General features: G+C 44.5%; 1 protein-coding gene across 4 annotated transcripts in view; it reads right to left on the minus strand.

Annotated features, from left to right (window-relative positions):
- The window catches only part of PSD3 (pleckstrin and Sec7 domain containing 3), a 525,478-nt gene extending 519,978 nt beyond the window's left edge, over positions 1-5,500 (minus strand). For 2 of the 4 annotated variants that reach the window (XM_083175279.1, XM_083175287.1), the window contains exon 1: positions 5,435-5,500. The gene's annotated coding sequence lies outside the window, so the exon portion shown is untranslated. The remainder of the gene's footprint in view (positions 1-5,434) is intronic. The other 2 variants (XM_083175230.1, XM_083175238.1) reach the window with 2 other exon arrangements.
- Positions 5,501-26,472: the final 20,972 nt, after the last annotated feature.

The following is a 26,472-nucleotide window of genomic DNA, read 5'->3' on the forward strand; positions in this document are numbered from 1 at the left end:
GCATACATAGTGGCATAACACCAGTATATATGTACAATGCAATTTCAAATAAAATGTCAAAGGGCAGTTCTTACAAAAAGAGCAGTAGGACATCAGAGTTATTATGTGCATGTGCTGGCCAAGGCATGAGCTGCAGAAGGGATCCAATAAGGAACAATGTTAAAAAGTCCATAGGCTTTTTTTAGGCAAATAGTTACGAGTTTGTCAACATCGTAACAGTCATTTTAACGCCTTTGTGTGACCAAATGGTGCAACATATGAATTTCTCCATCAGGTGCCTTCTAGAGACTGCCAGGGCACACAACGTTCCCCAAATAGGCACGAGGAGACTTTTATTATATAGTATGTCATCTATGGAGGGCACTACCGAATGAGTACAAGCTTTGAAAAATGGCACTTTCCAAAGCTTTGTTAATATGGGGATGTAATGAAAATGCCCAAAACAAAAGTTTTGGGCACATTTTAACATTAGTACATTCCACTCACTGAGTTGTAGAAGCAGCACTGTATTGTGAACCTGTGAGAGAGAGGGAGAGCAGAGTTGTAACAGCAGTCATCGGCGCCAGGGGTGGCAGAAGGGGGAGAGAGGGAGAGAAGAGGGAGTCAGTCCAGCCACTCAGCGCATTCTGCCCGGCACATGGAGACAGAACCTGGCCAAGTAGTATAGCCTTCTGGTGCTCTGTCATACAGAGACACAGGTGGTGTGCCACTAAACTATTGTATGCCCCCTTGACCTGCACAAGGGCCATTATAGAGTCTCAGTCCATCATTGGACCCCATACCAGTTTGGCAATAGACTGATATTGCTATTCTGTATTGTGGGGGTTCTTGCTCCTTTCACCACCTTACTCTCAGTCTGTGGCTTCTCACATTTCTATATTGCTAGTAATGTAATGCAGGGAATTGGTCACAGGAATATTTACTGTATTCCCACCTACCTCAAAGTTGAGATAAAGACTGAGGGCCAGATGTATCAAACTTCAAAAAGTGATGAAATGGAGAGTGATAAACAACCAGCCTATCCTACCTGTCATTTTTAATATTCAGCCTGTAACATGACAGTGAGGAGCTGATTGGCTGGCTGTTTATCACTGTCCATTTTATTACTTGTTGAAGCTTGATACATCTGGCCCAGAATACAATATGATGCTTAAACCCTAGTGGAATGTACCTTATAATGATTCTAATCTATCTACAGTATTAAGAATTTTTTTTGTTGTTATTTAGAAGAAAACACTGAACCTTTTTCTTACATAACTCTGGGGCGCCGGCTTACATTTTTGCCAGTGGGTGCTCTTGGGTGCCCCCCCAGTCCTGATTGGAGGTAGGCATTGGGTCCTGGCAGCGCTGCAGCAGGGTTCTGGCAGCGCTGCAACGGGGTCCCAGCAGCGGATATGCCATCAGCAGCGGGGTCCCTGCGGAAGATGAGAACTAGCAGCAGTATTAATACCACTAATAGTTCCCATCCGCCGCAGGGAACCCCGCTGCTGATGGCATATCCGCTGCTGGGACCCCACTGCGGTGCTGCCAGGATCCCCGACAGTGAGCTCCAGCCGTGGCCCGTGGGTGCTCCTCACCTTCCTTGGGTGCTCGGGCCCCGGAGCACCCACGGTTTCGGCGCCTATGATATAACTCATGTTTCCATCATGTGGAAATGGTGTAAAAATGTCAGGATTTGAATTATCACTGACACCACACGGAAACAAGAGGACATTCAGAATATTCTCATGCTTAATCATGTTGAAATCGGTATGATCTGCTGTCACTCAGAGTCATGAATCATATTGGGGTCTATGCACTAAGCCTTGGAGAGAGATAAAGTGGACAGAGATGAAGTACCAGCCAATCAGCTCCTAACTGTCATGTTATAAACCACAGGTTCTCAAAGTCGGTCCTCAGGACCCCACACAGTGAATGTTTCGCAGGTCTCCTCACAGAATCAAGTAAAATAATTAACTCCACCTGTGGATCTTCTGAAATGTGTCAGTCAGTAATAAGTTCACCTGTTGCGTGACCTGGAAAACGTGAACTGCGTGGGGTCCTGAGGACAGAGTTTGAGAACCACTGTTATAGACTATAAGAAGACTAGCTGCCTCACAATTATGCTCCCTCACACAATTGTGTTTTCAATAATAAATATGCATATACTACATTCCTCTCTAGAAACCGATTAACCAATTACAGTACTTGTATGAGGTCATAGTAATAACAGAAAGGTCCAATAACAGAAAGCTAGTACGGGCCCTGATACTGGCAAAAGGAAAAGGGGGAGTGGCTAAGTAGAATCACGCCACACATTATGAGTCTAACTGAAGACATTATAGGTGTGTTGATGGGGCGGTGACTGCAACATATTGGGAGGAATAATTCGGTACTCTTTACTTAGAAGGGCGCCCATCTCGGCCATCTCGGGCATTGAATGCACTAAAAAATCAGGTGCGATGCGACAGACGAGATGCCCGAGATTTCCCATAGGGAACAATGTTAAATGTCTCAATTGACCCGATTTTCCTGTTCAATGCCTCAATTGACCCAATTTTTCCATAGGAAACAATGTTAAATGGGCCACAGAGGCCAAATAGGCACCCTGAAGTGAATAATGGCCACCCGAATTGTTAACGCCACCCCACGATCAACGTCAACCCGAAGCGTGGCGAGCGCAGCGAGCCCGCGAGGGGCGGCGGTACGCGTCCTACGACCTTTTCATACCCCCACTATCCACGTCGGCGTGGAGTTGAGAATAGAAAGTGTGGCGAGCGCAGCGAGCCACCGTGCCCGAAGCGTGGCGAGCGCAGCGAGCCCCGCGAGGGGACGCGGATACCTTCACAGGTATCCGCGTCCCCTCGCGGGCTTCAAAGCTGTCCGCGTACCCTCGCGGGGCTCGCTGTGCTCGCCACGCTTCGGGCTCGGTGGCTCGCTGCGCTCGCCACACTTTCTATTCTCAACTCCACGCCGACGTGGATAGTGGGGGTATGAAAAGGTCGTAGGACGCGTACCGCCGCCGCTCGCCACGCATCGGGTTGACGTTGATCGTGGGGTGGCATTAACAATTCGGGTGGCCATTATACACTTCAGGGTGCCTATTTGGCCTCTGTGGCCCATTTAACATTGTTTCCTATGGAAAAATCGGGTCAATTGAGGCATTGAACAGGAAAATTGGGTCAATTGAGACATTTAACATTGTTCCCTATGGGAAATCTCGGGCATCTCGTCGGTTGATCGCACCCGATTTTTTAGTGCATTCAATGCCCGAGATGCCCGAGATTTTTTACTAACGATGCCCACGATCAAAATCGTGGGCGCCCTTCTAAGTAAAGAGTACCAATAATTCGGTGTCACCCACAAGTACTTTGTACCTGCCCACCCCCTCATACACCTGAGAATGGTTTGAGACACTTATTTTTAGTGATATTTTATCTTAAAATGTTTCATTTAACTTTAAGCTACTTAAATAAAACTAATACTTTTATTTTAAATCAGTTTTCTATCCATTGTTTGTGAAATTATTATTTTGGTTTACATTTCTAGAGATTAACTTTACTGGGCTAAGGTCATCTTAATCATTTATATAAAATAGATTTCAAAAAGTGTTATATAATGGTCACTTTTTTACGTGAAATGGTTTTCCATATACATAGTACTTCCCATAGTACATATTTGTGTGTAACAAGAAGCTAGCTGTAGCAGTATTATGGAGAGATGTGGCAAAAAAGTAAGAAAATACAATGGCTGATTAGGGAGTCAGGGAATTCTATTCATTATGATACTGTATATAACAAATGTGTCAGGAGAAATTATTATTATGCAGGATACTGGTCATTTGGTGACACCGACCTTTTGATGGTCATAACATCAAATGTTTGGGTAGCAATGCATTAACAGTACTGTCATTGTTTTGTGATTTACTATTTTGTTTAGAATTTTGAAAATGTATAAATATAGAAAAGTCATTTTAGTTATTTATAACGTGGAGAGTAGACACGGGTGCAGAATGGTTTGGAATAATTCGTAGAAAATGTATTATTTAAAACCCTGAACCTCTACCTTATGCAGTGTAGAGATTTCCAGACTTAAAACTTGGAACCAATTGAAACAAATGCATTGTACACTCAGTAACTGCCAAGTGATAGTTAAAATTGCATTAGGAAATATGACAAGAATTACACAAACAGGACCATGGAGACTTCAAAGCGCAATGAGTTAATACAAATAATCTGTGAAGATATCAGTGATTCTTATGTTACTGCAAATATCAGTTATTACACCATTTACACTGCTGTTGGTGACTGGTAGCAGTAAGGCTGAATTTAATGCTTTACTCATAGGCTGCATTCTTATGCACAGGCTTCCTGACCATCTCTTGTTATATAAAAATGAATATCTATTCAATTTACAGATGATGTCGACTTTAATAAGCAGCTCCCATGATTTATCAGTGGTTATTAAATAGAGAAAGGTCTTCAAGACTTGTTAAATAGCAATTAAGGAGTTATATTCATTTTATACAAATATCCCATAATCATTCGTTAACAAAAACAAAAAAAAGCTGAAAGCAAAACTAACCATAATTACTCTCACATTTGTGCACCAAATAATTGTAGATACTCCCCCATATGCAGAGATAAATGCACTTATGCAGCCAGATTTCACCTATGCATTGGTTTCATAGTCAGTCATCATTATTAGCTCAGACAGGCTCCACCAGTCTATCCCAGGTACAAGAGACCCATATGAAAATAGGTGTAATTATGCGTATACACAAATCTACATACAACATCATTACGTCACTGAACTGTGCCTACAAGTGATTGCTGCGTATAGTAGTTATGACCCTTAAGCCACAAGTGGCTTTCACCTCTGCACTACCTGTAGTAGTGTACGCTCAGTTCTGGAGCTTACCCAGTGATGTACGTCAGTAGACTTGTGCATCAGACCCACTTTATTAATGTTTCTGAATGCATACATTTATTATTATTATTATTATTATTATTATTATTATTACTGCAATTATTCTTATAAACTCATGTGTTAATAGTGATTTCTTCATTTACATAAACTTTAACCATCAACAGAAATGATGATTATTAAATAAAATCTTGTGGGGTGTGCCAGAAATAAGTACAACAACAACTGTATATACTTTCTACGACCGCTCCGTTTATATAAACATACAACTTTTTTAACAGAAAATCCTTGCTCGCTGCTTGCAAACTGACATACAGTACACATGCTTTCCGAGTTCACAGTGCTGCGAGCCAGCTTTACATTGTAGGTACTTTCTCTTAATCGAAAACATCTGGAAATAGGACAAAAAACAAAGAAACCCCCACAAGTTGAAAAATCTGAAGCCTGTTTCCTGACCACCGCATTGAAATGGTTTAAACATTCATACAGCAACAAAAGATTCAAATAGAAGAAAAAAAACACAACTTACTTTTGGAGAAGCTTCTGACACAATCCCTTCTTCGTGGTCTGACTATAGATGAAGGCTACGTCTTCCTCACTAGAGTCCTTTCATACACAGTTTTACAATGAATGAAACAACTCAATAGGGAACAGCCAAGAACGGAGGGGAGTAAATGGGGCTTAGGTTTTTCTGGAACATGCCAGGAAACTCAATGAAGAGTGGGAGGGCTTATCCCTCTGCTGTGACTTGTAATACCTTTAAAAAGCAGCATATCAGTTATGTACTAGATATTAATAGCCAGTCTGTTCAGGCGGGCTGCTATACACAGTGCCTGATTCAGTCGCTCTACAATTCTACAGTATATTAAGGGAGATGAAGTGTGGGATATTGTGTCTCCTTAAATCCCACAGGTATCTTACATCACAATGTGAAATATGCAGCTCATAAGGGGACGACAATGTAAAATACTGTACTGTATAGTGATCAGTATTTACAAACACACTTTCAGCAGATGTGGGGGGAACAGGTCAATGCAAAATCATTTCATTCACAAGTATAAACACATAATAACATATGACAGTAGTAATACACAGTACAAGAAGAATATATGCCAAATAGTCTGCTGACAATATTCTGTGTGTTACTCTCTGTAAATATTTGGATAGTAACTCTAAGAGTGATCACAAATGCTACGGTTTTTGAAAGTTTAATTCATTAAAAAAAAAACTCTCACAGATGTGACCACAGCCATTATCATCAACTCATAAGCTTGCACTCTGCTTGTGGATGTGTGCAGTTAGGTGAAAGCCAAAAGAGGATGCTTAAAAGGGGTCCTGCATGAACTTACTGTATCTGCATATGGCTGCCCTAGGCCAGGATCCATCTTTCACAGTGCAGCAAATTCTACACAAAGCTACAACATGCAAAATAACTTGCATACCTAAAACTTTAAATGGGGAACTATGTTGTTAAATGATCATATTGTAGTACAGAGTATCCCTTATCCAATATGCTCGGGACCAGAAACATTTTGGATAACGGATTGTTCCGTATTTCAGAATATTTTTATACTTCAATGATGTATCTTGAGGTATCTTGCATTTATGTTGTATAAACACCTCAAACACATGCAATACACACAAATATATGTTATTTGAGCATAAAACAAGGTTTCAAAACATGAAACAAAGTTTGTGTCCTATCTTAGTTACTGAATTTAAATGGCAAGCAATCATTTTCTTGCACATATTTAGTGCCAGTTACATACCATGTCCTCAGTAGTGCCAGTTACATATCATGCCCCCAGTAGTGCTGTTACAGATGTCCCCAGTAGTGCCAGTTACAGATGTCCCCAGTAGTGCCAGTTACAGATGTCCCCAGTAGGGCCAGTTACAGATGTCCCCAGTAGTGCTTTTAGCAAAACAAAAAAAATGTCACTTTCTGGAATGTATGGTTTTTGGAATAATCTGGATAACGGATATTTGGATAAGGGATACTCAACCTGTAATTGAAATTGGTATATATATATATATATATATATATATATATATATATATATATATATATATATATATATATATATATAGATATAGATAGATATATATTATATCTATATATATATATATATTGATGTGTGTATGTGTGTATGTTCCCTATGTACTCCAAAATGGCCCAACTGATTTTGATGACGTTTTCAGGCAATCTTCAGATTAGTCCAGCGGGTGCATTTTTTAAATGTTTTTTTTTTAGCAATTAATTGATCACGCCACAAATGAGATTTCGTTCCATCCGAACTTCTGTCAAATGCAACTGATTATTCAAGCTGTTGTCGACAACGTATTCCCAAATCTAACAACCAACTGCAAAAATCCGGATTGGCTGTGCGAACGTGCAATTTTGGCACCAAAAAAATGATGATTATGTCAACAAGCTTGATGAGCTAATTCAATTGAAACTGCCCAGCAAAACAGTCAAATACAAATCGATCAACATAGTAATGGACGAAGAACAAGCCGTCAATTATCCGATTTAATTTTTTGATTCATTGGAACCACCCGGAATGCCACCGCACGTATCAACATTGAGGGTTGGATCACCGGTGATGCTTATTCGCAACTTAACCGCACCAAAGTTGTGCAACGGAACCAGATTGACCATCGGCACTGTACCTATGGATATCTGCTAAAACTTCGTCACATGACCGCCCCCATCCATCCACCAGAAGTCATCTTGCTGTATATAATAAGTGCTTCCCGTGTGAAGCCAGGGTGGGTCGCTAGTAGTAAATATACAACATTCTCTACAAAATTGGCAGTATAATCATTGTCATGTATCCTGTGCGTGTTCAGGCATATTTAAGATACCTTGCTAGCACTTGCTGTGCAATATAAAATATAACCTTTCATGGGCATAAGCGTGACAGGCATGAAAGTGACTGACATACTTTCCGGAGACAAAGTTCTGTTGTGGTTTTGGGCATACAGCATTACTATGAATACTAAGTACATGCAATGCTTTATGATAATAAGATTTAGCTATTCTATAGTCAAATGCGTTATGAAACATTACAGCATTTCAATAAGGGAATTCTAACATTGAGTTAGTATTGCCATATGATATAGAAATAACTAATAACTACAATAAAGTAGTTATTGCTCTGTAGTGTATTTCAATAAATACTTTACGCACGTGCACTGTGGATTATTTTGCTATAGTATTGAATTAGTATAGTAGTATTAGTATAGTATAGTATAGTAGTATAGTACAGTATAGTATCACCACATGCGCAGTGGTGATTTTAAAAAGCTGGCATGATCGCTGGTATTGCACTCACTGTTAGCGCCATACGCCATGCTGTGTGACTTACTGCTCCCCTGTGCGCCCAGGCACGCTGCGACACGTCATTGGGACAAACACCATAGGCAGCATAGATGAGGGTGGCTCCATTAGTAACTACATTGACCCAATAAATGTAATTGCCAAAGTGTGATGAAAGTTAAAGTGAATAGATGGTGCCTTGCTGGCCTGAGAGGAGTTCCAATGAGTATCAAACCAGAAAGCCTGCTATAGTTTTACATATGGCCATGAGGGCACCCCCTTCCTCCTTCTCTCCTTTTTTCAAAAAGTGCCCCTGGCTGGTATCATTCATCTGGCCTCTAGTAACAGTTTTGCTATCGGATTGAACATAGGTCAACCATCTATGAACACGTTCTAATAATTTTGCACTATTTGGTTTGGATTGCTTCTCATACTCTGAATATCATTGTAGATGTTAATGTCTATGGCAGCAAACTAATTTTTTACTGCCATACAACATTGATGTCAGTCATGCTCTTGTTTCACTTAGATTTCTTTTATAGACCTCAGGGCCGGTGCAGGGCACCGGAGCGCCCCAGGCGAGTCGGGGTGGGGGCGCCCCGGTGCCGGGGGGAGGGAGGGGGCGGGGGGGGGGGTGGTGCCTGTATAAAAAATTGCTGCCCCGGCGTCCCTGCAGTGCTGGGGCGGTCAGGGGTGTCCGTGCCGTAGGGGTACCTGCGGCGCCGTCATGTGTATAAAGCTGGCTGCGGCCGGCGGGGTCCCTGTAGTGAATAGCAAATAACTAGCGCTTCCCGCGCCGCCGCGCGCATAGCGCTAGTTATTTTCTATTCACTACAGGGACCCCGCCGGCCGCAGCCAGCTTTATACACATGACGGCGCCGCAGGTACCCCTACGGCACGGACACCCCTGACCGCCCCAGCACTGCAGGGACGCCGGGGCAGCAATTTTTTTACACAGTTCGCTGGGGGTGAGGGGCGAACTGCTGCCCTCCAGGTGCCGGCGCCCTTGGCAAATGCCTAGAGCTGCCTAATGGTGGCGCCGGCCCTGATAGACCTTTAATTTTAAATTACAACAATAAAAAGCAGTGATTTATTAGACACATCAACAGGCCCATATTACAGGCCTAGATATGTTGATCTTATTGGTTTGTAAATCTGTCTGTCACATTTTCTTCTGCAGTTTACATTGCATTTTGTTTGCTTGTAGTAGAGTCAGGGTAGGATATTTAATTAGTGTAGATGGCCACAAGGTACTGCTGTTCTGGTTGTTTCTTTGGTGTCTTGCCACTATTGACATTGCAGAAAAATCTGTGATAGTGAGTTACCCTAGCCCTGATGCTTCTGTTTGAAATCCTGGACTGGATCTTCCACATTACCCTCATGTGGAAGTATGCTGTCTCTGCCACACTCTCCTCCCCTTAGCTTCAACCACTCTGGTGAAGCTAAGAAATTTTCAAGCGAGCTCTCTGCCTCGCCCACCTCTAGTTGTGTTATCCGCCTGGGTACACAGTCCTCTATCACTTTCCAGAGGTCACCCACCTCGCCCTCTTCCTCCTCCCCTAGATTTACCATATGGATGCTTGGAGGATCGAGATCTACAAACCTCCTGAGAAGGGCATCTGAAATGAGGTGGTATTTCCCCGGGTGATGGCACACCTCAAACTTAAATGACGGTAAGACCAAAAACCAACGGGTCACACTAGCATTCACCTCTTTGTTTATGTGCATCCATTGAAAGAGTGCATGGTCTGTAACCAAAAAAAATTATCGGCCCAATAAATAATATTTTAAGGACTCCACTGCCCACTTTATTGCCAAGCACTCCTGCTCTACCATCAAATACTTGTGCTCTCTTTGGGTTCATTTATGGCCTAGGTAGAGGATGGGCTTCTACTCTACCTCTTGGGAAGGGACTGCTCCCAATCCTGCATCAACTGTCTGCAACACAAATTGTTTTATAAAGTCAGGAGCTTGCAAGACAGGCTCAGTATTTAAAGCTTGTCTCAAATCTTGCCAAGCAGATTACACTGGTCTTGAACACGTTATCTTGTCTGGGGACTGTGTTTTAAAACATTCAGTTAGTGGAGCCGCTCTAGTGGCAAAATTTCATATGAACCTTCAGTAGTATCCCATCAGATAAAGAAATGTCCTAAGGTGTGACTTACTGTACATTTGGTTTTAGACAAAGGGAGGACTGCTTTTACCTTACTAGGCTAAAGGTTTAACCTGTCCTCTGCCTAAAATGTACCCCACATATTTTGCTTCCACCATACCAATGGCACATTTCTCAGGGTTGGCGGTAAACCCATGTGCCTGTAGAGAATACGGTCTCCACCTTTGGTAGGTATGACTCTCAATGTCATCTGAATATGTAGCTGCATATATGCTGTGGTGCTACAGCAACGTCTTCATAGCTCTCCGAAAGGTTTGTTGGGGCACCATGTAAACCAAATGGCAACACATTTTACTTAAATAAGCCCTCTGGGGGTAGAGAAGGCTGTTTTTGCCTTAGCAGCTTCTGTCAAATCAAGGGTGTTAACCCCTTCCCGCCGCAGCATGTTTTTGCCTTCCTGACAGAGGCCTTTTTTTCAAATCTGACATGTATCACTTAAGTGGGGATAACTTTTTTTTGCTTTTACTTATCCCAGTGATTTTGAGATTGTTTTCCTGTGACACATTGTACTTTAAATTAGTGGTAAATTTTGGTCGATACAATTTTTTTTTTGTGAAAAATACCAAAATGTCGTAAAAAAATGGAACATTTTGCTATTTGCAAAATGTTACATTTTCTGCTTGTGAGACAAATAATCATACCACTCAAAATAGTTAATAACTAACAAAGACCATATCTATACTTTATTAAAAAATCATTATTTTAACCTCCTTTAATTTTTTTGGACACTAGGGGGCAACAGCGTCTAAATTTTACACTACACGCAGTTTAACGCTGGTTTTGGCTGTTCACTTTTGGACAGCCAATCGCAGCGATCGCCCAAGACGGGGGGCAACCCTGCCCCCCCTGGGCAATGAGGGAGGATGTCTGCTGTCAGGGACAGCAGACATCGTCCCTCTGTCACCGCGTCTGTAGACGCGGTGGCACTTTTAAGTCATGACGTATATATACGTCATGTGTCGGGAAGTACATCCCGGCCATGACGTATATATACGTCAAATGTCGGGAAGGGGTTAATATACTGACTCTTGGTAAAATATTCTACCAGCTCTTCATCCCGGGGCATAGGGTATTAATCAAAACGAGAAACTTGATATAGTTTACGGAAGTTATGGCAGAATCATAAAGCACCCGAAGGTTTAGGTACTAAGACAATGCGATTATCCCACTCAATGCTTGATTCCTCTATGACTCATAGGCATAGCATGTCCGCCACCTTTTGCTGTACCGCTACCTGCTTCGCCTCGGGTAAGCGATACAGTCTCTGTTTAATTTCCACCCCTGGAGGAGTCACAACATCATGTTGAATGATCTATGTCTTTTTCAGAATGGCAGAAAACACATCTTGGTACTGCGCCACTAAATTCACCACTTTATGGTTTTGAATAGGACTAAGGTTGACTTCAATACCTGGCATTCTAGCACCTTTTTTGCTACCAAATAGGGCTGGCTGACACTTTCCTTCCAAGGTTTAACAGGTTAATATGGAAGATTTGTGCTTTCCTCCTTCTACTCTCCTGTCAAACCTTGTAACTGACCTATCCCACCACCTCTATGATCTCATAAGGGCCCTGCCATTGAGCATACATCTTGCTTTCTGTGGTGGGCACAAGAACTAGCACCTTGTCTCCTAGGTTAAAAGACCTGGATGACTGCGGTAACATCATAACTATGCCTTTGACACTGCTGAGCCAATTCTCTATAGTCATTTAGGAGTTGCGCAATCTGCCTTAGTCAGCCACACAATTGGGATACAAACTGAACAATGCTAGGTTCTTGGCACGGTTGTTGCTCCCACCTTTCCTTCAACAGATCCAGAATTTCTCTGGGTTGTGTCCCATAGAGGAGTTCAAAGGGACTATATGCTGTAGAAAATTGGGGTACCTCTCTTAATGCAAACCTTGAGTACATTAAAAGAAAGTCCCAATCTCATTTGTCTTGAGACACTGCGCTCTTTATCATCTGTTTTAGGGTCTGATTAAACCTTTCTACCAAGGCATCTGTTTGCAGTTGGTAAACCAAGGTAGTAATTCTATCTACCTTGTACAACAGGCACAGATCTTTAATGAGTATAGAAACAAACAGAGTAACTTGGTCCATCATACCTCCTTCAGTGTTCCCAGATGGGTACATTAGAAACTCTTTGGAAATAGACTTTATATCACGCAGTGGCACAGCCTCTGGGTATCTGGCGGCATAATCCACTACCACGTGTATATATTGATGCCCTTGAGCTGATTTTTCCACTGGCCCTATCAGAGCCTTACCAATTCTCTCAAAAGGCATGAAAATGATAGGGAGCGTTACCAGGAGAGCCCTATACTCTGGCCGCGATACCGTCTTTTGACACACTGCGCATTGCTGACAATACCTTTAGACTGTAGCATAAATACCTGGCCAAAATAATCTCAATTGTATGTGTTGGAGAGTTTTCTCCTCCCCTATATGTCCATCCCACAGATGCGTATGTGCAGCCCCCAATACCAACTGCTCAAGTTTTTGGCGAACTGACAATTGGTCTATTCTTTTCCCCTGTAAAGTGGTAACCCGATATAGTAAATTGTTTTTGAAAACAAAATAGGGTGCACCCTCTGGTGGCAAAGCTTCATCCACCTTACCAATAACCACTTTCACATTGTTAAAGGCATGCACCAGATTTACAGCCTCCAGCTAGTCTTTCCCTAAGTCCTGTAAGAAGACTTCCTCACCCAGAGAGCTCCAGTGGGCCTCAGTCTCTGTTTCCTGGGGTGGTCCAATGGCTTCAGTAACTCTCCCGGATGCCAAACTTTGATATTCTCCAGACGACGGATTCTAAGACATAGCAGCTGCTGAGTGTCTATTGACATCATTCCACGTAATCAGTTCCAGCAACATGGGAAAGTTGTGGCCCAGGATCAGCGGATAAGGTGGTTTGGGAGTGACTGCAGCTACCAACATTATTCGCCGGCCTTGAATTATCGGGATCGAATAGCAAGGCAATTGCACCGTGTGTACACCCTTAGTGGATGTTTGCTGTATAAAAAAAGTGTGCTATTTATTATTTTTAGTATTAAAACACAACAGTGTAACCTCGGTGTGAAAAAAGTTAACCAGGGTCCAGTCACCCAGGAGTCCAAACCAGTTAGCTACAGGGGTTGGTCTAGGCAGGACCTAGATTATAGGGCAATGTGAATTGGTTTTGATCCCTGCATAGCGAGAGGCCACATTCCTGGCGCTTCCAGATTATGTCATTTCCATGCTACTACAGTGGTAAGTCCCAGCAATATCCTGAGTCCAGACTGTGGTTTGAACCGGTTTCAAGCCACTGGGACATGGCTTGAAACCTGTGTTGAGTGACCCAGACTGGAATGCGGTCTGAAAGAGCAAACTAAATCACATTCTTCATCTTTTTCAGGATCTGTAGTATAAACCACATTTCATTTTTCAAAAACATACACAGATGAGACACAGAAGACTGAACATCAGCAGTCTCTTTCATTTCTATCAGATTTTGCACGCTCCCTCTTCTATCAGCAGTTCCTGGGCCCTGTCCAAGTTTGGTGGGTTATAGAGCACAGATAAGCAATTAACTAAGCTTTAGACAACATCCAGCTGGAGCTGAAAAAACTAAGTATTACACACTGTACAATGTATCACTATGCTTACACAGATTACGCACAAATGCATTGATAGCAAACTGCAATGGGTTTTGCTCAGAAGAATTCAACACAAATATTTGAGTGTACAAAACTTACATCTGTTATTTAAACAAGAACAACCTAAACAGAGTTTGTTATTTAAACATGAAAGTCTCTGAATGGTGATGTAATGACTGGTAGAAATAAATAGTCAAGAATTATCTTATACGTTATAAAAGATCCACAACATTTTAAAATCTGTATAGTTAATAATAGCATACGGTACAGTATGGGAAGTACAAACATAGGGAATGATATTGGTTGACACGAAAAGCTGCGAAATGTGCAGCTATGTCATATATGCGCCGCCCACAAGAAAGCCCACCCCCGCTCGCACGGCAAATTTCCGAATGCGGGGACGAAATCATTCGATGGTCGACAAAAGAATGATTTTGCAAGTGCTCGCAGATCTAAGACACCCCTATGATGTCTTAGATCTGCGGGCACCCTGTAGGGAAGCAGACGGGCAGCTGACGTCCGCTGAGGTCAGCTGCCCGCCCACCGCATCTGCATCATTGATGCATTTACATGAGGACGCCCATGAACCACTGGGCTTCCCATGGGCTCAGCCTCACCGCTGCCCCATGCCGCCCGCACTGCTAGGTGCAAACGGGACGGCAAATTTGTCTTGAGACACTGCGCTCTTTATCATCTGTTTTAGGGTCTGATTAAACCTTTCTACCAAGGCATCTGTTTGCAGTTGGTAAACCAAGGTAGTAATTCTATCTACCTTGTACAACAGGCACAGATCTTTAATGAGTATAGAAACAAACAGAGTAACTTGGTCCATCATACCTCCTTCAGTGTTCCCAGATGGGTACATTAGAAACTCTTTGGAAATAGACTTTATATCACGCAGTGGCACAGCCTCTGGGTATCTGGCGGCATAATCCACTACCACATGTATATATTGATGGCCTTGAGCTGATTTTTCCACTGGCCCTATCAGAGCCTTACCAATTCTCTCAAAAGGCATGAAAATGATAGGGAGCGTTACCAGGGGAGCCCTATACAATGGCCGCGATACCGTGTTTTGACACACTGGGCATTGCTGACAATACCTTTAGACTGTAGCATAAATGCCTGGCCAAAATAATCTCAATTGTATGTGTTGGAGAGTTTTCTCCTCCCCTAAATGTCCACCCCACAGATGCGTATGTGCAGCCCCCAATACCAACTGCTCGAGTTTTTGGGGAACTGACAATTGGTCTATTCTTTTCCGCTGTAAAGTGGTTACCCGATATAGTAAATTGTTTTTGAAAACAAAATAGGGTGCACCCTCTGGTGGCAAAGCTTCATCCACCTTACCAATAACCACTTTCACATTGTTAAAGGCGTGCACCAGATCTGGTCTTTCCTTAAGTCCTGTAAGGAGACTAATTTACCATGCCTACTTGCACCAAATGGCTGCACATGCGCATACATATGTATGCACATGCGCAGTCGCAAACCATCACTGCTCTGTGCGAACGCGCAGGGGAGAATATGGATTAGAATAAGGTCCATGATGTGTAAAACATTTTCACTTTTTATTTTACTACTACTAAAAAGTAACTTTGTGTGTGGAAGTGAGCTGAACTGGATTAGGCTTGGGCCACACATATCGGTCAAGTGGGACCCGCATTAAAGGAAGGGGCTGTGCGGAGCCACACACAGTGTTTTGGCCGGATCCTGCAGAACAGGATCTGGCCACTGCTGACCGGATTTCACGTAGCCGAACTGTGTAACACATACATTGAATCAGATCTGGCAGCTGCGACCCTGCTGCGTATGGGTGGACGGCCGCATAGGAGCCTTTGTGCAGGCTTCTTTTGGCCAAGCAAGTCCCGCTGAATGGCACCCGCTGTACCGTAATGTGTGGCTCCAGCCTTAAGGGGGCACAGTGGCCCAGGCCGGTCCCTGCTGCACTTTGCAGTGTTTAAGAAATGCCCTGTCTGCCTCTACTACAAACGAAGCACAACCTGAGGGCCCCCCTTACCTTTGAGGGAATCTCAGATGACTCCCTCTGGTTATTGCTGTCCTTTCAGCAATATAGGCAGTGCTGGCAAGAGGAGTAGAGCCAGTGGGTTGGGTGTGAGACCCTCTGTCTTAAATGCCAAAGGCCCTCTGAAGGCTTAATCTGGTTCTATGTGTAAGAGATACACTATTTTTGTGTGTGTGTTTGTATAAATCCCTACCACTTCACTTATGCACTGAAGGGTTTATATTTTAACCATTAAGTAGAAGAAAAGCCAAAACCAGAGATAGAAAGTCCCAAAGGGAATGCAAGCCTGAAAATTAAACATCGAGAGGTGCGAGGACAACTAATAATAAGTACACTATCACTGCAATGTACCATTTAGACACCTTGGGCCAAATGTAATAGGTTGAGAGAATCAGAAAGTGAGAGATTATTGGGAGAGTTTTCCCATTTTTTTTCAAAGTTGCAATCATTTACAGAAATATATCAGGTTGATTTAGCCATGTAAATGAATAAATCAACTGGGTTTATCAGTGTAAATTATTGCCGCTTTAGAAACAATGGAAAAACTCTCCCAATAATCTCTCACTTTTTGATTCTCTCATCATATTACATTTGTCCCCAGGGGTGAAATTTAATAGGACGAGAGATTCAGAAAGTGAGAGATTTGGTAAGAAATCTCCAGTTTTTTTTAAACGGCAATCATTTACACTGCTAAACCTGTTTGATTTTGCCGTATGAATGAAATCTATGTACTGTATCTGCTGTAATTGTAACAATGTATTAACCTTTAATTCTGTATTGTATTGTACAGACAAGTGTAATTGTTAATTGCAATGTGATACTTTAATACAGTGGTCAGGGAACTCGGTCCTCATTACTCCATGCAGTGCATGTTTTGCAGGTCTCGTCACAGAGGGTGAGATTCTCTAAAGCAGAAATGCGGTAAACCCCCGTTATTGGGGTTTTTACCGCATTTCTGTATGCTATCTGGCCCCTCCGCAGTGGCAGCGCTGCGGAGGGAATCGCCAGCAAAAGCTGGCGATTCCCTGCAGAAGCCTATGGGCTTGTTACCGCAGCGCTGTTTAAGGGATCCGTCACGGATCCCTCCCAGCATGCCTTGCGGCCGGTGCGTCACTCTGCGCAAGCGCAGATGGACTCCCGGGTCACAGACCCGGAAGTCCAGTGCCGGCACCGCATCGCAAGGGACAGCTCTTATCGCAAGAGCTGTCCCTTGCATTAATAAAAGCATATGTTAGAACATATGCCGTTATTAATAATGCAGTGGCCGGCGAATGGGGGCAATAGAGGGCTGCGGATGTTACAACATCCCGCCCAGAATCACAAGTGAAATAATTAACTCCACCTGCGGACCTTATAAAATGTGTCTGTGAGTAATTAGTACACCTGTGCACCTGCTGGGTTACCAGCAAAACATGCACTGTGTGGGGTAATGAGGACCGAGTTCCCTGACCACTGCTTTAATATAAAGTTCTTTAAAAAAAAGATGAAGGATGGCCTTGCGCATGTGCATTACAATCTGTATGCAATCGGCTGGCCTGCGAATTCACAGCCCAGTAATCAGGTCTTAATAACACCCATATGTCTTTGAGCTAATCCCAAGACGACCGCTAGTGAACAGTATCCTCAGAGGATAGAACCACCTTTCAGCATAGTTTCCCATTGTAACCCTAGGCAAGCATACTACCAATCATAGAAGATATAAGGTGAGCGGAAACAGTAAGAGATATATATAGATATATCTATAGAAAGCGGAGTTTTACAGTATGTGGCTCATGATGGTTGATTGGTCGACAGCCTGTAGTCGACACCATATGTTTGACATAGACAGTAGGTTGACATGACGTTTTTTAAAATTCTTTTTTTTAACTTTATCATACCATCCATGACAACTCTGATTGGGAATGGTAAAGTCAGAGTGAAGCAAGCCATGCGAGGGAAAGCAGTATACTACTTTACGGTCAACGTGATGAAATATAATTTGGCACCAAAAAGATGAAAAACTTGTGTCGACCCTTTCATGTGTTGACCATTTCCATGTTGATCCTTTGCGACAACATTTTTTCTATATATACATTTTGGTGTCGCCTTGTTGACTGTCGACCTAGACACAGTTGACTCTTTATACCATAACCAATCAGGTATTGCTATTATATTTGTTATCGTTTGGACCGGTCAAAACATTTAGCGTATCAGGAGGATGAGAAGGTGACGAATTGGATACATGCACAAAACAACCATACAACTACCATGCCTGGTTGACGTACAACACTAAAATGGTTCAGTACCAGTGGCGTAACTTGGGGTCTGCAGCCCCAGCGGTGGCGGGGGGAGCAGGCGCCACCGGGGCGCAGGTTCACAGTGTTCTTCCCCGTCGGCCGACTGGTACACAGCATTGTACATTCGCTGCCTGGGAGCCCGGAATACAAAGCAGCGCTGCGTGCAAGCTGGAAGAGCAGCGGGCATCGTGGAAAGGGGAGCGCTCTCTGGCTGTCTGTGTGAGGATGCAGTGACAAGTTCACTAAGCGTCCTCACACAGACAGCGCTCCCCCTTCATCCATGCCCGCTGCCCTTCCTGCTTGCACGCAGCGCTGCTGTGTATTCCGACCGGGCTCCCAGGCGGCGAATGTACAATGCTGTGTACCAGTCGGCTGACGGGGATTGTAGTTAACAGGACAGCGTGGCAGGTGCAAACCGGGGTAAGGACCTGGCTGGATGCTTTAGGCAGGAGGGGGAGAGAGAGCGTCAGCCTGAGAAGCGCTCACCTCCGCTGGCTATTATGCCCTGCCAGGGGATGTGTCACACGTGTCATTGACTGTCCAGCTTCCCCTGATCCCCAGGCGCCATTGCCCACCCTGCTTGATCCCCGGGGGCTGCTGGCATTTTAAAAAAAATGAGGGGGGGCAGAATTTATTTTGGCAGGGGGGAGCAAATTTGCTAGTTACGCCACTGTTCAGTACAATTATTATAGTATATTCTCCCCGTGCTTGCGTGGGTTTCCTCCGGGTACTCCTATTTCCACCCACAATCCAAAAATATACTGGTAGGTTAATTGGCTCCCAAAAAAATTAACCCTAGAATGTCTGTGTGTGCCTGTACATGTGGTAGGGAATATAGATTGTAAGATCCACTGGGGCAGGGACTGATGTGAATGTTCAAATATTCTCTGTAAAGCGCTGCGGAATATGTGTGCGCTATATAAATAACTGATAATAAATAATAAATAAATAATTATTATTAAGTTTGACATTTAACGCACCAGAAAGTGCCTGTAACATTGTATAAGGTAAACAACAAAGAGTAACAGAGGTATATACTTTCATACAATAAATATATAATATCAATTTTTCTAGACCAAATTTGTAATTATATCAAAATACATTTTAATAGCACTCACCCTGGTTGTCTGTACACAGCAAGTCGGCTGAATTTCTGTACTGAGAAGAGATGGTTTCTCTCTTTCTCCACTAGATGGCATCCATATCATTCCGCCTACAGTATTAATGGATACTGCCAGCACACAGATCACTGCATCCAACCTTTAGATGTTAGACATCACACATCTAAAACCTGCATATAGATTTATCTTACAATATTGCTGTTTTTATAATAAAGGAAAATACATTTAAACAAGGATAAGACGAGTTAATAAAAAGCACACTTCAGGGAGTTGAACGGCCAGTGGTTACAAATAGAACAGTTCAGGGCTTTAACAGAGAACCAGCTGTCAAGTTGATTATGCATGGTCTAGTAATTTATTTTATCCTGCTTTGATAGGACTGCACGTAAATTAAATTGATGAGGTGGCAATTTGCTTTTATGCTATCTGCATGCGGACAACTGTAACATTACATAAGTAGACCAAAGGCTTGTATTATATCTCTATCTTTAAATGATTATTATAAAGTGCGATAGGAAAGAAAAATCACACTAGTACGCCAACTCATGTACATTGCAAGGAATGCAGTGTTATTTCAAATACTAAGAAAATTATTCTAATTTAGGACTTGAATTAAAATTGGATGCACGTAAATATGCAACTTAATTAAAGCCCTTAATGATGCTTCCCAAGGGCGTAACTACCAAAGGTGCAAGGGGTGCAGCTACTATGGGGCGCAGAGCTGCAGGGGCCCATCTTTGCTCTTATGGTAATATGTTTTAAATGTATTTATCGCCGTCAGTTGCTAAATAGGGGGCCTCTACAAACTTTTGGTATGGGGCCTATGAATATCTAATTACGCCCCTGATATGTGGCAGTCCACCCCAGAGGTGTCCCTGTGCCCTCAAAGAAGGTCAATTGCAGCTAATGCTGCTCAGAGAAAGAACTGCATTTTTATAGAAACAGCAGGGCTGTGAGGGGTTAACAGACAGCTAGTGTCCCAGCTCCCCTGCACTTGTGACAGGAAGCTGAGAGGTCAGAGGTGATCCCAGCAGCAAGGTGAGAGGGAGAAAGTGTGCAGAGAGTGAGAAGACGTGCTGGAAGCAGGGTGATACTCAGGCAGAGAGAGGAGAAAGCCCAGCAGCGTGTGTACAGTAAATGGAGAAGCTGTTCCCCTGTCCTGCACTGAAGAGGAGATCAGGTGCTGCTGATAGGTGCCAGGCAGAGTGAGACCCAGAGAGGAGTGAGAGACCCAGAGAGGAGTGAGACCCTGAAGAGTCATGACCAGCAGGAGCTGGCATCTGCAGCTGAGAGTTAAGGTACAGGAGCACCCCTACCCCCAGGCTGGCCTGCACCCCACATTGGCCCACTTTACCCAGCTATTGAAGTGGCTCTCCACTGCATAGGGGACAACTGTTATTGGGGTGCTGATCACCCTGCGACATTAGCAGCCCAGAGACACCTGCAACACCCCTCTGGCTGCATGCCAGATTTGCCACCACTGCCAAGCCTATATCTACAGCCTTCGTTGTATGTCTAGCAGGGGGTTGCCCTAGGTAACGGGAACCCGCCTGTACCCTATTGAAGGGATTGTTAATTTGCTCTGCCATGCTCGTAGTCAGTGTGCACACTAAGTTAGGTCCTAATTCAAAGTGAGGATATATGTCGACGTGGGACCATTATGTTGACACGTGACTGTGTATGTTGATTCATTTGCCAATAGATTATATTGAGGTTTCTGAGCCATTTAAATTGATTGCTAGATAGAATGATTATTGTTTGATTGTATGCTTTACTGTAGGTGTTTGTTCATTGAGTATTTCTTCTTGTCATTTGTCATTGAGATATTGCAGCGGTCAATCCGTGTGTTAGTAAATAAATTACTGTCACTGCTAATCGTGGTAGAGTTGTCTTTTGTGGGTCCCTTGGGTTGTGCCGTTCCCTGCCACAGGTTCCCCAGCAGAAGCCGCGAAGAATCCAGAAGCCGCCGCCATCACCAGCTCCAGATTAAGGTACGCCATCTTGCACCACACCGTACAGGGGCACTGTCACACTTGGCGTCTACGAACAGGATTGCACAAGACCCCTGTGAACGGCAAGATGTGGCGATCGCAGTACATAGAACCGCTGGAGATGCGAAGAACCGCCACTCCACCATCCCAAGCCAATCAGAACGCGATTGGGGCCATCATCGAAGTGATGACCGAAATGACCAGGATGATCCGTGAGATGCGTCAGGAATGGGCGGAGGATGAAAAGGAAAGACAGCAACGTGAAGGTGGCAGAAGGCATAGATGGCAACAGAATCGCCAATGGAGGTCGGAACGACTACACAGTGACCGAGCCGATGTATGCCCACAGACTGTGAGATGGCATGGGAGAAGTAGTCCACCGGCAGTGTTCCAGAACACGTCAAGAGCATCCGGTGTAACGCAGATGACTGATAGGCCGCGAACCGGCCCAAGAAGGATCACAGGTCGTGTCCTGTGGTTTGATGTGCCACGCGGATATGGATACATTAGACGTGCAGACAACGGGCGTAGCGTCTACGTCCATTACACCGCCTTACAGAACGAAGACCCCCAGAATTGCTTTCGGAGCCTGAGCGATGGTGAAGCCGTCGAATTCGAATTAACAAGCGGGAAGAAAGGCACCAAGGCCGCAAAAGTGACGGGGCCGAATGGAACGCCGGTGCTACGCAACAGACATGCCCCAGAACAACAGTGGCACTACCCGCACCGTAAAGAGCCTCTACCATACCACCAATACACCGGAAGTACAGCTGAACTGAGAGAGGTCAAGCTAGAAAAAGAAAGAGTGAACAGCAACCCTCCTCGACCAGGACAGATGCCCCGCCCACCAGAAAATGAGATCACGAGGGCAAGTGAGAAACCGGTCATGTGGAGTGAGGTAGTCCACCAGAAGCAGCAAGCAGCGACTAGGCCTCTTGCAGAGCCAACCAGAGAGTACGTGCCTAGAATGGATGATGCCGATTATCGGGTGGCGAACCTAGGGCCAAGAATGGTAGACCAGCAGAGAAGCCCCGAGACCGTGGTTCAGATGGCTGTGACGCAGACAGTAGAGCCACCAGAAGCAGAACCAGTGGTGCCACTGCATGAATCCAAGGCCAAAGTAGAAGCACCAGAGAGAGAAGACAAAGCCAAGATCTGTTTCATCGGTGGGAAGCCGGTAACAAGTGGTGAATATACGACCATCTCAGGAGAGGAATTCGCCCTCAGAATCCAGCAGGCGATACAGAGGTCGAAGAGGCAAGATCGAGAGGTGAGACATGCCTAAAGATGCGTACATCGTGAAAGTGGGCGCCATCCATTGACAGCCTTGGAGAAGCTGGACCGCAGAGGGATGGAGGTCCTGTGGCAGGGGGATGGTTGACCTGGGCAGCCCACATTAGATATCAGGTGGCAGGAAGGTAGTGATGCTTATAGATGTTATTGAATGTATAATTGTTCGCACCTGTTTTCATTTAGCGTTTGAATGTTGTCATGGACATTGACAGGACTTTGTCAAGAACTTGTTGGTCCGGGTAAGTTGCCTGCGGACAGGCAAATTTCCAGCAGGGAGGTGTGTGGCAGTCCACCCCAGAGGTGTCCCTGTGCCCTCAAAGAAGGTCAATTGCAGCTAATGCTGCTCAGAGAAAGAACTGCATTTTTATAGAAACAGCAGGGCTGTGAGGGGTTAACAGACAGCTAGTGTCCCAGCTCCCCTGCACTTGTGACAGGAAGCTGAGAGGTCAGAGGTGATCCCAGCAGCAAGGTGAGAGGGAGAAAGTGTGCAGAGAGTGAGAAGACGTGCTGGAAGCAGGGTGATACTCAGGCAGAGAGAGGAGAAAGCCCAGCAGCGTGTGTACAGTGAATGGAGAAGCTGTTCCCCTGTCCTGCACTGAAGAGGAGATCAGGTGCTGCTGATAGGTGCCAGGCAGAGTGAGACCCAGAGAGGAGTGAGAGACCCAGAGAGGAGTGAGAGACCCAGAGAGGAGTGAGACCCTGAAGAGTCATGACCAGCAGGAGCTGGCATCTGCAGCTGAGAGTTAAGGTACAGGAGCACCCCTACCCCCAGGCTGGCCTGCACCCCACATTGGCCCACTTTACCCAGCTATTGAAGTGGCTCTCCACTGCATAGGGGACAACTGTTATTGGGGTACTGATCACCCTGCGACATTAGCAGCCCAGAGACACCTGCAACACCCCTCTGGCTGCATGCCAGATTTGCCACCACTGCCAAGCCTATATCTACAGCCTTCGTTGTATGTCTAGCAGGGGGTTGCCCTAGGTAACGGGAACCCGCCTGTACCCTATTGAAGGGATTGTTAATTTGCTCTGCCATGCTCGTAGTCAGTGTGCACACTAAGTTAGGTCCTAATTCAAAGTGAGGATATATGTCGACGTGGGACCATTATGTTGACACGTGACTGTGTATGTTGATTCATTTGCCAATAGATTATATTGAGGTTTCTGAGCCATTTAAATTGATTGCTAGATAGAATGATTATTGTTTGATTGTATGCTTTACTGTAGGTGTTTGTTCATTGAGTATTTCTTCTTGTCATTTGTCATTGAGATATTGCAGCGGTCAATCCGTGTGTTAGTAAATAAATTACTGTCACTGCTAATCGTGGTAGAGTTGTCTTTTGTGGGTCCCTTGGGTTGTGCCGTTCCCTGCCACAGGTTCCCCAGCAGAAGCCGCGAAGAATCCAGAAGCCGCCGCCATCACCAGCTCCAGATTAAGGTACGCCATCTTGCACCACACCGTACAGGGGCACTGTCACAGATACTTCCAGTATTGACTTACACTTGATCATCAGCTGTTCATGCCCAATGTTTCCCTTCACTGATGGTGCAGCATAACCGTATATATTATCCCCCCCCAAGATGTAAAGATAGGGAGCATAGCTCTGCCCCGGACACCTGCAAAGGCCCATCCCATGTTCTGATTGGCCCAGTTAAAGTAAAGGGCTGACCATTGGTCAATAAAACCACTGATGGTAACCCGTTGCATATTTGTCTACCATTGCAATTTGGCTATCGCAGGTAATCATCGATAATGACCACTCTAACGGCCCACCTATCGTGCAGGTGTATAATAGGTGCTGTAAGCCATATGATAGAGAGATCCGAAGGGAGAGAGATCCGAAGCTGTGTCCTAGGATGCAGCTCGGATCACTACTATTGCATTACCATTACCTTCCAAGGAGTGAGCAGTGGTAGCAAATCCAACCACAGCTGATTGAGCATTAAAGTTCCATTGATAGGTAAGTATGCAGTACTCTAATCCCTACTAATCCTAGAAACACTGGGAATTTTATCACATTTGGAGATCATTTACTAATATAAGTGACTGCAACTTTGAGTAGCATCCTCTGTGATTGAAATATACTGTATACAGTATTGCTAACATTACTGCAACTTTGAGGAAGATCTTGTCATAGCGTTTGCAACTAGCTCAAATGATTGCTGCTACAACTAAGTTTCTTTACACTTCAACTATATTTAAGCTTCCATGCCGTGGCATAACCATAGCACCGCAGCCCCCGCGGTCGCGGGGAGGTGCAGTGTAAGTGCGGGCGCCGGGGGGCTGCGGTGCTATTGTAATAGCGGTACGGTGCGGGTGGGAGCTGGGATGCCTGTCAGCGCTGCAGTGGTCCCGGCTCCCGTCCTGGCTTCATTCTGATGATATGAAGAATGGACCATCATAAAATGTCTGCCCCATATAGCAGACAGTTCTCTGAAACTGTCTGCTGTATGGGGGCGGACAGCCGGACTCCCACCCGCATCGCTGATAGCCGGACTCCAGAGTATGTAAGTATACACAGGGCTATTTTTGTGCAGGCACAATTTTTGAAGTTATGCCACTGCTTCCATGTATCAGTTTCTCAAAAAGTAGTAGTAAGTCAGTAAGTTTTATTTATATAGCTCACTTTCTCCAACAGGACTCAAGGCATTTTACAGACATTAAATATAGTGCACATACTGTAATACAAAACATGCACTGTGTGGGGTAATGAGGACCGAGTTCCCTGACCACTGCACTAGATGCATTCTAAAGAGGGACACGGACATGGGGAACATATATTTACTGAACTGTACAGCACCCAGGCAGCCATTCAGCGGCGCCACTTGGTTGGCACCACTTATTGCACCAGCCAAATCAGTAGCAAGTAGCACATGGGGTGAAATTTAATAGAATGAGAGATTCAGAAAGTGAGAGATTTGGTACAAAAATCTCCAGGGTTCTTTAAAGCGGCAATCATTTACACTGCAAACCCAGTTTGATTTTGGAGTGTAAATGATTGCCGCTTTAAAAAAAAACCCTGCAGTTTTCCAAATCTCTCACTTTTTGAATCTCTCATCCTATTGCATTTCACCCATGGATTCTATTCAGTATAACGTTACCCCGTCGCCATCTGCCTCTTCCTACTCCCACTGCCTTTCCCTTTGCCTCTCCATATCATCCTCTGCCTCCCCATCACCCACTGTCTCTCCATAGTCACCCTGTGCCTCCCACTTCTACCCTCACTGTAACCCTCTGCCTCTTATTGAGGCGGGGATATGGTTGTATTGTCGACCCAACTGTCTAAACCATTGGGTCGACAGGCAACAAGGTCAACAGGGTTCTAGGTTGACATGGGTGAAGGTCGAAAGGTGTCTATGTCGACTTTGGACAAGGTCGACATGGTTTAAGTTCGACAAATGCATTAGGTCGACATGTGTTACGTCGACAGGTTGACATGGGTTTTTTCATAGTTTTTTGAGCCGACATGTGCCGACAGGCGGTATTTCAGGCCCTGCCATCCACTAGGGCATGGTGGGAGAATAAAATAGTGTGCCAACCAGCAGTTGACTTCCAACTGCGTCCATGTTGACTGTGTCGACATTAGGGTAAAAAAAACTGTGAAAAACCCATGTCGACCTCGCATCCTATAGACCTAACCCATGTCGATCTAACGCATTTGTCAACCTTAACCCATGTCGACCTTGTCCCATGTCGACCTAGACATCTGTTGACCTTCACCCATGTCTA

This window comes from Crinia signifera, chromosome 1, assembly GCF_055691185.1.
Source record: "Crinia signifera chromosome 1, ASM5569118v1, whole genome shotgun sequence".
Lineage (NCBI taxonomy): Eukaryota > Metazoa > Chordata > Amphibia > Anura > Myobatrachidae > Crinia > Crinia signifera.